This window comes from Lithobates pipiens, unplaced genomic scaffold (assembly GCF_037356315.1).
Source record: "Lithobates pipiens isolate NorthernLeopardFrog02 unplaced genomic scaffold, aLitPip1_a1.2 Scaffold_16, whole genome shotgun sequence".
Taxonomy (NCBI): domain Eukaryota; kingdom Metazoa; phylum Chordata; class Amphibia; order Anura; family Ranidae; genus Lithobates; species Lithobates pipiens.
In genome coordinates, this window is record NW_027507748.1 from 336,159,022 (window position 1) to 336,171,327 (window position 12,306).

A 12,306-nucleotide genomic window follows, 5' to 3' on the forward strand; every position below is an offset into this window, starting at 1 on the left:
CAAAATTTTATAATTACGTCTCTCGGGACCTCTTCCCTCAGACCTGGGGGTTTCCTCACCCTATAAACCCGCTCAATCTTTAAATCCTCTCCTATCCCTCTTCCTAATATAGGGTTAAATATTTTTCCCATCTTAACCCCCAAATCTTCTCCTTGTTGTTCAGGCAATGCTCTAATCCTTAGGTTTTGACGTCTGTTTTGGTTTTCTTGTTCTTCCAGCTTATATAAAATGTCCCGCTGGTCCGTTTGCAGTTTCCCAACTTGCGTTTTCAGTTCTAATATTTCATGGGCCTGTTTACCCGTTAGTTCCTCTGCTTCTTCCACTCTCCTCAATAAATGGCCCATATCCGTCCTGACGTTTGAAATTTCTACTTTGATGGTATTCTCTAGTTTGGCGAACATTTCCAGCATTTCACCTTTTGTGGGGATTTGAGCGATATCCCTCTGCCCCCTCATTTTGCCTTCCAAATCTGAGTCCAACTCCTCCCCTGAGTTATCTCCCGGGGCCCCTGCTGACTTAGCTACTTCTCTCTTCTTCTCCTTTACCCCCTGCTGCTTTTTTTCTAATCCGGGGCTTTTTACACTGATTTCCTTCATATACTTCTGAATCGTGCTTGTGTTAAGACTCTCTTTTGATTCATTCGCCTTTTGATTTCTTCCCCTCATGTTCCCACCTTTTGTCCTTTGCCTCCCCAGGGTTAAGAGAGAGAGAAAAAAAAAAATATTCTTTATTCAGTCTTTCTTTGATTGTGCCACCTGCACTGCGGTGAGAGCCCGGCTCCCAGATCCCCGCCCACTTTCTCTGTGTTTTTAAGTGAGAGCTATTACTGCGATCTCTTCTAAAAAGAAGTTTACAGGACTCCAAAAAGAGGGCAACACCTTATCACACATAACCTTCCGGCGATCATTCCATATACTTCATATGCAAGTCATATACATCGTTTTTGTGGATATATGTCGTTTTATAAGTCATTTATGTTTAAGCTCCACTTATTCCTATTACATCCTGGTCTGCCCTCTCAAAAATGTGTGGGATCAATTTCCTGAGCCTCCACTGTTTTGCTCTGTTCCACTCCTCCTCCTTACACTGAGTCTTTTCATCTAGGGCCGCCCAGAGCATTCAACAGGCAATGTTCAAATACATTTCAAATGAGGTTTAACATGTATTCAGCATAAATGGTTCAAAAAGTACCTGGGGAGAAGGTGGTTACTTATAAATATTCTTATAGTGTCCTCAATCCTCAGTCCATCTCGTTCCTCTGTCCATACAGCCTCCAGGGGATCATCAAGGGAGTATTAGTCAGTGCTTCCGCTGTGTTTGCCAGTGCTCCAGGAATCTCTTCAGACGCTGTTTTATTGTCACTCCATCTGGTCCTGGGTCCTGGCTGTGCACTAGCCCACTGTAGGTCTCGTACGAGGGCAGCAGAGACAATACGAGGAGGGGGGGGGTCGACGGACTCTGAACAGCGCTTTTGCCCGCTTAACACCCCGAGGGTGTACACCCCCATGTATACAGTCCATCTATTTAGTGGTGAGATAGGACGGTCGGGGCGGCTTCATTCATGGAGCTCAGCGTCCTTTCCCCTCACTCTGCTCCAGCTGATCAGCGGGACCGCCCCCATCTGCTCACATGGGCGCCGTCATCGGGTCCCTCCCCTCTCTCACAGGCAGCTTGTGTTACCCATCAGCCGGATGATGCATCCCCCGCTTCATTACTTTCTATCACAGAACGGAAGTGAGGACATGACTTAGCTGTGTTGCTTAACCACTTCAGCCCCGGACCATTTTGCCTTGTCAAAGACCAGACCACTTTTTTTGATTCAGCACTGCGTCACTTTAACTGACAATTGCACGGTCATGCGACATGTCTCCCAAACAAATTTGACATCCTTTTTTTCCCACAAATAGAGCTTTTTTTGGTGGTATTTGATCACCCCTGTGGTTTTTATTTTTTGCGCTATAAACAAAAATAGAGCGTCAATTTAAAAAAAAACACATTCTTTTTTACTTTTTGTTATAATAAATATCCCCCAAAAATATATAAAAAAATTTTTTTCCCTCAGTTTAGACCGATACGTATTCTTCTACATATTTTTGGTAAAAAAAATTGCAATAAGCGATTGATTGGTTTGTGCAAAAGTTATAGCGTTTACAAAATAGGGGATAGTTTTATGGCATTTTTATTAATAATTTTAGTTTTTACTATTAATGGCAGTGATCAGCGATTTTTATTGTGACTGCGACATTGTATCGGACATTTTTGAAACATTTTTGGGACCATTGTCATTTATACAGCAATCACTGCTATATAAATGCAGTGATTTCTGTGTAAATGACACTGGCAGTGAAGAAGTTAACCAGTGGGTGGCAGTGTAGGGGTTAAGTGTTCCTAAGGGTGTGTTACTAACTGTGGGGGGCTGGGCTTTCATTTAGTGAACACTGATCTCTGCTCCAATCACATGGAGCAGAGATCAGCATCACTAGTTGCTAGGCAGAATGGGGAAACACTGTTTACAACGGCATTTCTCCATTCAGCCGCCCCGTGAGACAATCGCGGGTATGCCCGTGGCGATCGAGTCCGTGGGACCCGCGACCGGACTCACGGGGGTTCCGACCGGCACGCTCACAATGGCGGGGCTGCAAATTTAAAGGGACGTACAGGTACTCCCATTTGTCTGCCCGTGCCATTCTGCCGACGTACATTGGCATGCGCCGGTCGGGAACCGGTTAACCACTTGCAGACCAGCAGCCATACTTATAAGGTAGCAGGTCGGCTCTCCTGTGTGAACCAACGTACCTGTCCGTGCATTTGAGATTTCAGGCAAGCACTTCCCCTTTGGGGACTGCGGGACTCGATGTCCGCTGGTCACCTGCAATCGCTGTATACAGAGGCAAAACAGGGATCTTCCAATGTAAACAAGGCGCATCCCCGTTCTGACAGGGGACATCTCAGAGATCTGCTGTTCCCAGAGATCAGGAACAGCTATCTCTGTCATGTCCCAGACTGCCCATCCCCCCTACACTTAGAACACGCTGAGGGAACACATTTAACCCTTTGATCTCCCCCTAGTGTTAACTCCTTCCCTGTCAGCGTCATTTATACATTAATCAGTGCTTTTTTATAGCACTGATAAATGTAATAATGTCACTTGTCCCCAAATAGTGTCATTTGGGGTCAGATTTGTCCGCCGCAATGTCACAGTACTGCTAAAAATCGCAGATTGCTGCCGTTACCAGTAAAAACAAGAGAAAAATGAATAAAAGTCCCTAAATCTATCCCCCCCAAAAAGGAAAAAAAGGACATCTATTTTGTTTGGGTACAACGTCACACGACAGCGTAATTGTCAGTTAAAGCGACGCAGTGTCATATAGCAAAAAATGGCCTGGTCATTAAGGGGGCAAATCCTTCTGGGGCTGAAGTGGTTAAAGTATTTGTGTCCTTAAAAATAAATTTAATCTGTCCCTTTAAGGCTTTAAACAGTGTTTTGTAATTAAAATATAGTGTCCTTTATTATACTCATAATGTAATTTCTGGTCGATCCTGCCTTTTCCCCACATCCTGGTTGCAAACTGACCAGGCTAAACACAGAAGCTGATCTGTGCTAGCGTGGTCAGTTTGTGTGCCGTTTCCACCCATGTGGAGTTAGGGGGAAAACACACAGTGTGCATGTACCTTCTTTGGTCAGATTGTAGTTACTCCCTCCATCCAGATGTAGCTCCCTGATGTTTAGGCAGGGATACTGTTAAATTTACTTGGCAGGCGGTAGTTGCCTTGGCTGATTGTTAGGAGGTCAAATGATTTCACCCTAATTCTGGAATTGTGGCAAGGTACCTGATGATATTAGATAAGACAAGGGCATTGCAAGGACAGATTAGAAATAAATGGGGTGTCTCAGCCAATGGGCAGGGGTTTTCTTGGATCCCTTGGCCTGCTGGGAGAGCCTAGGATGGTGAAGAATTGGGAAACTTCAGCAGGTGCCAAGCCACTGAGCCAGCCAGTGGAGGTGATGCTTGCAGAGCAGTATTACATGTCAAGCAAGGGACCGAGCAGGCCAGCGTTGTGACGCTTGAAGAGTATCTGTGAGTGCCAAGCTAGGGACCCAGCAGGGACGTGGTTTGAGCCTTGCGGAAGATACAGAGTGAGAAGATTGGAAGAGCTCAGGGTATCCAGTTGCAGTGGATCAGCAAGTCTAGTAAGAGAGATTGGGAGCTCAGCTGAATGAAAATCTACAAGAGGAGATTGTAGAGAAAGTAAAGGAGTTCATTACAACTCGTGTTAGAAACTGTTACAAGACTGTTGCCATTGGAGACCGCGATCCTACTCATGCAGATGTGGTGTCTTTCTGGATGCCTTTCCCTGCATGGCTGTCTGCCTAACATTGCAAATACTAAAGGGTGTCCTGGCCCTAACCCTCTCTCCCTCAGTTCTGTTTAAGAGACAATAAATCTCTTTGCATTCAAGAAGTGTCTGTCATTAATCTACCTTGCATTGCACACATTATGCCTTGAAACCCACTCTAAACTAAAGGATGCCAGCTGCCCCCTAACTCTGGAGGTCACCATTAGGCTTGTGGAAGTCCGCGACTTGGCTACATTTGGTGCCCAACATGGGGCAAAGGTGTTATTCCTGCAGCAGTCGCCCATAGCAACCGGCTGTAGCTCCATTAGGATTTTGTCTGGTTCCGTGGGAAAGTGGCAAGTAACATCTTTACTTCTTATAGACTGTGTTATTATGCATTCTAGCAACTTGGGAACCAACAAGTCTAATTGCTCATAGGAGAGTACCAGCCTGGTCTTTTGACACTTCCCGCCAGTGCTGCGAGGGTTAAAACAGACTCCATTACAGATTTACAGGCGCACTGCAGAAGAAGAAAGGCAGGCTCTGCAGTCTCCAGGAAGTATATGCACCAATCTATTGGTGGGGGAAGAGCCCCCACTCTGCAGAGGAGGATAAGGTAGTGCTGGCACATGAGCCTGGTTGTGGGTTGGAGAAGATGGCCCAGTTTGAAAGTGCTATGGCGGATTGGAAGTTGTATGCTCCGGGGGTTGGCTTCAGTTTGAATGAATCAAAAAGCTCCCTGACTGACACTAAAGTGCGGTATACACCAAAGGGAAGTCTTGCCATGTACACGGCTGGAGGCTGTGTGGCCTTGGGACTGATCTGCGGGAAGTGTTCCAGTCTGGCCACAGATGCCTTGGACCGTCTGTGGATGTTGTGGGGAACACTTGCTTGAACACCAGCCCAGCCCCCGTGGATACTGCAGATTGGGACAAGAAAGTCACTATCCCAGCTGGAAATGACATTCAGGGTCCACCTGTCATCACCCGAGTAGTGTGAGAAGCTGCTCCTCCTTTCTCAGGGACTGCTCCAGGACCCAGCGCTCCGGTTGCCCCTCAAGGCTGTGGTCAGGCCCACCTGCTCTCTCGGATGTCGGAGCTACCGGGGAAAAAGATACCAAGTCGGGTAAGCCTGAAAGTGGTGAAAGCAGTGTGCCAGTGGGGGAGGGGATTCTTGTGGCCAATAAGGGAGATAATATGATGGTGTCAATTAAATCCATCTCCACGTGCAGCTATCTCCCGTCCAAAGAGTGCTCCACAATAGCCAATTCAGACATCCCCTCTGATGGATTATCTTAACTGTTTTCAGACACTTTGTCCTTTGTCTTGGACTGGCAATGGAGTGAGAGTGAAGGCCTCATGAGCCCCCCCCCCCCCCCCGGGAAAGAGAGCCTTGACTGAAGGGGGCATGGCCAGGTACCGGACAAAGGGGTGGATGGTGATGATTGGTGGAAACATGGGGATGGGATGTGCCTGAACTCAGGGAATGTGTGTCCCACGGAATTCCAGGTTTTTCGGAAGAATTGGATGGAAGAGCCGCCCACCCTCCTGCCCCTTTTTTCCTCTGTTATGGTACGTCACAGCTTGCTGTGGTTTCTTGACCTTGCCAGCATTTAAAGTTGCTGTAATGGGCTATGCCCTTGATGAAACAATTGGAAGTAGGCTGTCTATCCAGCACTTATGGTAGTGACAGGCCCCACTTCCTCCTTTTGGAATTGAGTGCTCACAGTACGACTGTGACTGGCACTAGTTTAATGTGTTCACATGTTATGTGTTGGAATTTAATAAAGCTGTGGCCTTGCCCTTTCCAACCTAATGGTTGTGTTTTATTTAATGGGCTAAAAGGCAAGGGTGGTGGGGGATTTTATCCCATTTTGTTACACTAATTTGTACCTAGGCCCATTGTGCCTCAGAAGTCATGAGGGGGAACAGTTGTGTGATGTGGAAGAGGATGAGGTTCCTTTGGGGCCTAGTGCAAGTGTAAAGATTGAACTGTCCACAAACACAGCATCAACTGTGTGTCACTAAACCTTTTGAGATGGACCGCTGGGAATGTTGGGTCCCTAAAGTCACCTCTACTAAATCAACAGATGTGACTAAGCCTGATTATAAATTTGATGTTGTGGCAGGATACCCCGTTTAGAATGCTCCAGACGCACAAGTTCTACCTGGATATGGAGACCCTAGAACGCTGCCCAGGTTGTCTAAGGTGCAGCGCATAATTATCAAAAAGGTAGCTGAAGAATATGGATAACTGTATCCCTATGTACCTTCTCACCTAGAGGAAGAGATCTTAGATGAGGAAACGCAATGGGTAGATGAGGCTGTGTGGAGTTTCCTTCGGATCACTTTGCAGGTGAACTTTGCAAAACTGTCGCCCAAGATAGGCGAGAGATACGTCTCAGTGCTGAACACCTGGGGCTATGGTCGTAAAATGAACCTGGACAGTGTGACCATCCACATACCTGACAAAATGGATATTCAACATTACATCACCACAGTAAACACCAGTGGAGAGGATTTGAAGTTGCCAGATCCCAGGTATTACTGGTAAATTCTATGGAACTATATCTGTTCACCAAATCTTGTGAATTACAAATGTGTGCTTTGTGTAATTAAGCACACTATGCTGAAAGCCACTCCACTCCTGCACAGAAGTAGTTGCTAGTGGAGAACATTCCTGTTGGCTGTACTGATGAGATTTGCTGTACTGAATGCTGCCAGCAGATACAAGGTGTTCCCACTTGAGTCACTCTGGCCATTAATGGGGAATTGCCAGTGTTATTCCCTTTGAAAAGTGACCTGTGATGTTAAGCAGGTTATTTCTTCAATTGTTGAGGTTTCTTAGTCCCAGGTGTCATGAGGAGACTGAGGCTACCAATGCAATGGGACCTGGCTGCTTATTGCCTAATCTCAGCCGTGAAACCTGTCCTCACAGTTATCCCTAAGAAGAAGGGAAACTGCTGGGAAATGTGTTTCACCCAAGTGGAAATATTGATGGACGCTGAAGATTCGAAGACACTGGGGTGTTAGTTAGCTAGATAGAATAGGCTATGATAGGAAAGGGGTTAAAGTTTTACTGGATACTCCGAATAATGGACTGCCCTGTGTCGCATATTGGCCACTATGTGGTGTGAGAAGTGCCAGCCTGAGTGAGCTTTCATTTACATGTTCGTGTTCGTCTATCTATAGGAAATGCTAACAAAGTTTGTATGATAATTGTGGAAGGCGGTGGCATTCTCGGATGCGAATGGGGCCCACTTTCATTTATATGTGTATGATTTAGACATACTATAAGGTATACTTACACTACTATGCTGTTCTCGGCCAAGGGCAATAAACAATTACTTGTTCACTGATGTATTTTTATTGCACCGTGTTACCATAGGGATAGGATGTGTTTCTTTGCTGTTTGTATTTTCACTTTCAGGTGTTCCTGTACCCATTGCGTCTTTCTTGGACAAGGAGAGACAGTGATTTCAACTTGAACAGCGATACTAACCCTTTGTTTCATATATAGATAGATAGATAGATAAGATAGTTAGGACATAGGTTACTGTTTGCGTAAGTTCCCATTACCTATCTCGATGATACGCCCCATGTGCAATTGTATATAGTGCCTGTTATTTATTTGCCCTTCTATGAACTACTACTCATGTATACGTTATACATGTTTACTACATGTGGCATGCTACATATATTGTTGTTATTATTATTCTTTTCCTTGTTTCCCCACCCATCCCAGTTTTTGCCAGGACATTTGCTCTCAGGCTTGAGGGCTTAATTTTTTTTTTTCTGCAATCTCCGAGACATAGTTTGCTAGGCAGGGGGAGGATGTAGCACTCTGATGTTTAGGCAGGGATGCTGTTAAATTTAGTTGCCAGGCGATAGTTGCCTTGGCCAATTGTTAGGAGGTCAAATGATTTTACCCAAATTCTGGAATTGCGACACTTCTCTCTTCTGTCGCTAGGTGGCCGAGTACCTGGTGACATTAGATAAGACACGGGCATTGCAGGGACAGATTAGGAATAAATGGAATGTCTCTGCCAATGGGCAGGGGTTTTCTTGGATCCCTTGGCCTGCTGGGAGAGCCTATTTATTTGGGTGGGGTCAGGTGATCAGGGTTCTGTGCCACCTGGGCAGCTGTCTGGGTGCGTGTGTTTTGTTATGCTGCTCCGAGTTGCTAGGCCAGAGCCTGAGGCCTATCCCAGGAACGACTGGCTGCTAGGCTGTCTGAGGGGCCTATCCAGAACCAAGAGAGCAGCGTAGGGTTGGGACTGTGGCTTGCAGTCCAAATATAATTGACGGTTGTGCTGGCTGGAGAACCTGTCATAGTCGGAGGTAGAGGGGAAGCTGTAGCCACTAAGGGACCATACAACTTATTACCTTATTACTAGGGACCACTGTGAGTAGCTGAATCAAGTACCAGAGCAGTGTTCTCACCAACCGGGGATGGTGAAAAATTGAGACACTTCAGCAGGTGCCAAGCCAAGGACCCAGCCAGTGCAGATAATGCTTGCAGAGCAGTATTGTGTGTCAAGCCAGGGCCTGAGCAGGCCAGCAGGGTGATGCTTGAAGAGTATCTGCAAGTGCCAAGCTAGGGACCCAGAAGGGACGCGGTGGGGACGCTTCAGGAAGATACTGAGTGAGAAGATTTAAAGAGCTCAGGGTAACCAGTGGCAGCAGATCAGCAAGTTTAGTGAGAGAGACTGGAAGCTCAGATGAGTGAAAATATACAAGAGGAGATTGTAGAAGTAAAGGAGTTTGTTACAACTTGTATTAGAAATTGTTACAAGACTGTTACAATATGACACAGCGATCCTACTTGTGCAGATGTGATGTCTTACTGAATGCCATTCCCTGCATGACTGTCTACCTGTAGAGAGCTTGGAGTCTACCAATTAACATTGCAACTACATTGCAACTTCCTGGCCCTAACCCTCTCTCCCATTAATCTACCTTGTATTGCACCCACCATGCTTTGTAACCCACTTTATACTGAAGGATGTCAGCTGCCCCTAACTCTGGAGGTCCCCATTAGGACTTGGCTACACATACCTCTTCTCTTAATCAATAGATGCTTCCCCTGGAAGCTGATTCCCACTGTCAAACATCTCTCTGTCATGACGAGGTAGTCACCCCCACCCACAGGCCTGCAATGCGACGAAGAAGGAAAAGTGATCACTTTTACATTTTATATACATAGATTGTTTTTACCTATTAGATTATATACTGTGAATATAGTATAACTGGACTTGACAGCTACTTTAACTTTGGTAGAGAAAATTCAGGTCACTAGGCAAGCTGCACTAGCACTGCAGAAATGTCAGGACTGGGTAGGCAGATATACAAATCTTTACCAGGTAAAACAGCAACATTTTTTTCTGTCAGGACACCCTTTAAAATTATACACAATCTTAAGGCACCCCATTCTAAAATGTAAAACCTAAACTAATAGTTAGTTTTACATAATGTAGCAACATCCATTTATATCCATATAGTGAATCATAGTGCATCCAGTGCAAATTACAACATCCAGACATGTGAATCAATCATCAATCACAGTGCCCCACCAACACAAACATGGCAACCCATGGCATGACAATCCTGTTGCTATTCCTGTCGCAAATTACTGTATACAGGTGGATGCTGAATGTCAACAAACTGGCCTGGGATGCTTCTGATGTTACTTAAAAAATATGGTCAAGGTCATATTTGATCCATGACATCACTCAAGATGCCCACCATCTTATTTACAATTTGAAAAAATCCAGCTAAAGCAGCAGTCAAATTCACCAAATCTGGTTACTTAGTTCATTCACTCAGCAAACAGCGCGGGTTCACGTTGGTTGAACCAAACACAAAAACTCTTCCTATCTAGCACCAAAACCTTCTTGCTCATTCTATTTTCTCCCAAAGGTAGAGGAATGTAAAACTGATAAGATGGAGCGCAAAATAAATTATTCAAGCAAACAGATAATTTTACATATTTGCTTTATAACTCACGTCACTGTATTTTGAAAGCAAATAAGTGTCTTAATTGGAAAAATGTTTATCGTAATCACTTCCTACCCAAAGACATCATATAACGTCCTGGACTTTCAATGGGAATATCTGAATGATGCCTGCAGCTACAGGCATCATTCAAATATCCTTGTTTTCAGCCGTCAATTCTGTGCACCATAAGAACAATCATAGAGTCAGTTCCGCCACTTGATCATTCTTACAGGCAACAAGAAGGGATATCCCCCCTAACGCCGCCATGCGGTGCTTCTCCAGGCTCTCCCGTGCCACCGGGGACCGCCGGATTATGAGCATAGAGATCTCCAGTAACTAGATGGTCACCGGTCGTCTCTATGACTGTCGGAGGCCCAGGAGCGATGTTATGACATCACGTCCGGCCCGCGGATGTAAACAAAGCAGCGTTTGTGGCTGATAAGCATGAGATTGTGGATTTTTTTTACGATCTCATGCTTTCCAGCCTGGAGCAGAGATGTGGGGTCTTATTGAGCCTGCATCTCTCCATAAAGAGGACCTGTCACAAATGATTCCTATTACAAGGGATGTTTACATTCCTTGTAATAGGAATAAAAGTGATAAAAAAGAAATGTTGTAAACGAAAGTAAAAATAAAAAAAATTAAGTAAAATAAAAAGTAGAATAAAAAAAAATAATTTAAAACGCCTGTCCCAGGTAGCTTGCACTCAGAAGCGAACGCACACTTTAGTCCCGCCCACATATGTAAATGCCGTTCAAACCACACATGTGAGGTATCACCGCGTGTGTTAGCCCTTGTACACACGATCGGAGATTCCGACGACCAAATCCGTTGTAGTTATCCCGACGGATTAATTCCGGACCAGGTCCGGAAGTGATGTTGCATACACACGGTCGGACCAAGTTGTTGGAATTTCCGGTTGCCAAGAACGCGGTGATGTAAGGCGTGTACGGCGGGCCTACAAAAGGGAAGTTCAGCACCACTTCCGGCACCCTTTGGGCTCCTTCTGCTGATCTCATGTCTATCGCGTGTTAGTAGAAGTTTAGCGAGAGACGATTCACGCTTTTCAGATTTGTGATTTAGATCGCTACTGCTCTTCAGTTTGTGTTTGTCTTTGCGTATCTGATAATCAGTGCGTGCAGTCAGTAAGTATTTGTTTCTCATTGTGGACTATATCTTGGTATAGTACGCTTTGATTTGCATTTCTTATTGTCTGCTTGCTTCTGCTATTCAGTTTGTTCTTTCAGGCATTGCTGTTTTTCGGTGCTTTCTGTTGTCCGTTCTGACGAGCCGACCGTTTTGAAACCATGTTTCGTCTATGTACTCGTCGTAGAGTTTGTGCTGTGCAGAGGCTTCGTGTTGGGGTTGTTACTTTGACACAAGTCCGGTCCATGAACAGGGAAGGGGGGCATTTGTGGACCAAGAATTGTTTGCGCCAGCGTGACCAGTTCTCGCATATGCCTTTGCTCCGTGAGATCCGGGAGAATAATCCTGATGATTTCAGGAATTATCTCCGGATGACGGACCCCGTTTTTCATCATCTGCTGGCTTTGCTGACCCCTTATATCACCAGGCAGGATACCTGCATGCGGCAAGCCATCACTCCGGAGCAGAGGCTCATTGCCACGTTGTGCTACTTGGCGACAGGGAGGAGCCTTCAGGACCTCAAGTTCTCTACAGGCATCTCCCCCCAGGCTCTGGGGATCATAATTCCAGAGACCTGTTCTGCCATCATTCAGGTCCTGCAGAAGGACTATATGAAGGTAATTTTTTTCTTTTAACATCACATTCTATGTATTTCATGATTGCTAATGTCTTGCATTTTTTTCTTCCCTAATTACCATCATTGCAATATGCTCTAATTCATATACTCTGCCCCTTTGTCCTCAGGCATATTTGCCTCACTAACTTCCCCACCATGCTCTTCTTGGCCCATAAAACTATAGTCTAGTCACTTACCAATGTCTTTTGT